This window comes from Gekko japonicus, unplaced genomic scaffold (assembly GCF_001447785.1).
Source record: "Gekko japonicus isolate JY-2015 unplaced genomic scaffold, Gekko_japonicus_V1.1 scaffold204, whole genome shotgun sequence".
Classification (NCBI taxonomy): Eukaryota; Metazoa; Chordata; class Lepidosauria; order Squamata; family Gekkonidae; genus Gekko; species Gekko japonicus.
Genome location: NW_015159716.1, coordinates 1,429,554 through 1,432,039, shown reverse-complemented (window position 1 = coordinate 1,432,039; position 2,486 = coordinate 1,429,554).

Below are 2,486 nucleotides of genomic sequence, written 5' to 3'. Positions count from 1 at the left end.
TTCTCTCTTTCTTTCTTTCCCGCCTTCTTCTCTTCTTTTTTCCTCCTTTCCCTGTTTCCCTCCTTCTTCCCCTCCTTCTTTCCTTCTCTTACTTTCCCTCTTTCCTTCCTTCTTTCCTTCTCTCTACTCTCTTTCATTCCATCTTTCCTTCTGTGGCCCAACGCTAGTGAGAAGGGGTTTAAAGTTTAAACCCCTTCTCTCTTCGCTCCCCCCCCAGGCCAGCTGGGGAAGGGAAGAGGAGGCTTTTGGATCCCTCCCCCCTTTTGCTTCCTCTTCTGACATCACTTCCAGTGATGTCAGGGGGCATGGCATATGCTAATAGCCTAGTAGCTCATTAGCATACCGCATGCTAATGAGCTCCTGCAGCTCTTTTTCTACGAAAAGACCCCTGGTTAAGACTATGGTGTGGGAATCTACTTCCCAACTGAGGATAAAGTGACATTTTATAAATGACTTATGGATAGATTAAGAGATCTCCCCTATGAAATTTGGTGTTTGCTAGGGGATTGGAATGGAGTGGCCTCTCCACAAATAGATAGATCTGCTGAGAAAAATATTAAAATCACTCAAGGTAAATTACTAAAGGTTTTTTTCCCCATGATGGATAATTTGGGATAGGTTGATATATGGAGACAGAAGAACGGTAACCTGAGAGAGTATACTTATTTTTCAGAAAGACATAGATCTCTTTCATGAATTAAGTATGATTTGGATTTCAAATGTTTAGCCACTAAGGTCTCTAATGTTGATATTTTACCAAAGACTTTTTCAGATCATAACTCTCTGAGGTTGGTTTATAAAACAAAATCTAGTACCTTAAATGGAGATTAAATGAAACCCTGTTAAAAAGGAGCAATTGTTAAGGATTGTTAAGGACTGTAAGAAGAAATTAAAAGAATGTTTTGAAATCAATTTAAACAAAGGCATTGATTTAAAAATGGTTTGGGATACAAGTAAGGCCTTTATGAGAGGCCATTTGATAAAACATAATTTTGAATATAAGAAGAAGAGGTAAGAAAAACCACAAAACATTGTGGATGAGATTAAAAGAAAAGAAGAATTGAAGAATTTTCCAGGGAATACAAATATCAACAAATTATGATTTTAGAGCAACAATTATCCATGCTAACAATAAGAGAAATGGAAATTAATTATGTGAAACAAAAAATAAACCAGGGAAATGGTTGGCATATAAATTACAAAAAGAAAGAGAAAATGATTGTGACGACCCCTTAACTGGGGAGGTCTGGTTTTACTTTAAAATGTTCTTTATGTTTTGCTTTACTGTGTATATCCGGCTGCCACCAGGAAATTTTAAGGCTTTCCAAACCTTTATAATATAATATTTCTATCACTGGGTAGGTAGGTCAAGGCTTTCATGAGGGTCTATGTGTTTCCTGAGGAAGTATGTCTTTCAGAGCTGGCAGACTTAAATAAAAGATTTATTGATATAATTCGTACATAACAGGATAGTACTCTGTATCTATGAATGGGTAAATACTGAACAATTCCAACTGGTTTTTCTCACACTTTTCTCTCACACTGTCAGGGATTTTGGCATGTAACTCATTACTCAGGGTCATATAGGTTTCCTATTTCATTCCCGTCTGTCACTCAGACTTTTTATTTTTCTCTTTAACTTTACTTTCTTGTTTCCTTATACTTTAAACTTTTCTTCATACACAAAACTTAACTTTTGTATCACACACCATACTGTCTCTCTCTCAGACTTCAGAACCAACTTATCCCACACAGGGATGTGTCTCACTCCTCTCATACACAGAACTTAACTCTCTCTCTAACTGTCTTTATCAACTGTCTAAACTGTAACTCTTGACTGACACACATTTTCTAAAACCCCTCCCCTCTTTCTGCCAATCACCAATCACACTCACTTGCCTGTTTCAACCACTCTAGACTATCATACAGCCATGCAACCAAACTTTTAAAGACACACATACACAGTTAAACATGAAATCATTACAATGATATTGAAAATACAAGAGGGAGATATTGTATTAACGGATAATGTGGCTATTCAAAAATATCCTATCAATATTATTCAAATTTATATAAAGTTTGAATTTATATAAAGGACATGAAGTTCAATTGAAGAAAACAGATGAATATCTTATACAAAATTTTACCTAGGATTACAAAAGAACAAATATGAGTTATGAATGGATCCATAACAATAAGAAAAGTCCTGGAAGCTATAAAAAAGATTAAACCAGGAAAGGTTCCTGGACAAGATGGACTATCAGGATTGTATTATAAGTGCTTTGAGAATGAACTTGCACAACCTTTACAAGATACAATGAATTCTATTTGATAGGGAGGAAAGATGCCAGAGATGTGAAAAGAGGCTAATATAGCATTAATACCCAAAGAGGGACAAGATTCAAGAAATTATATCTCATTCCTGAATAATTATAGGTTGTTTACAACAATTTTAGTGGAAAAATTGAAAATAATTTTGCAAGAAT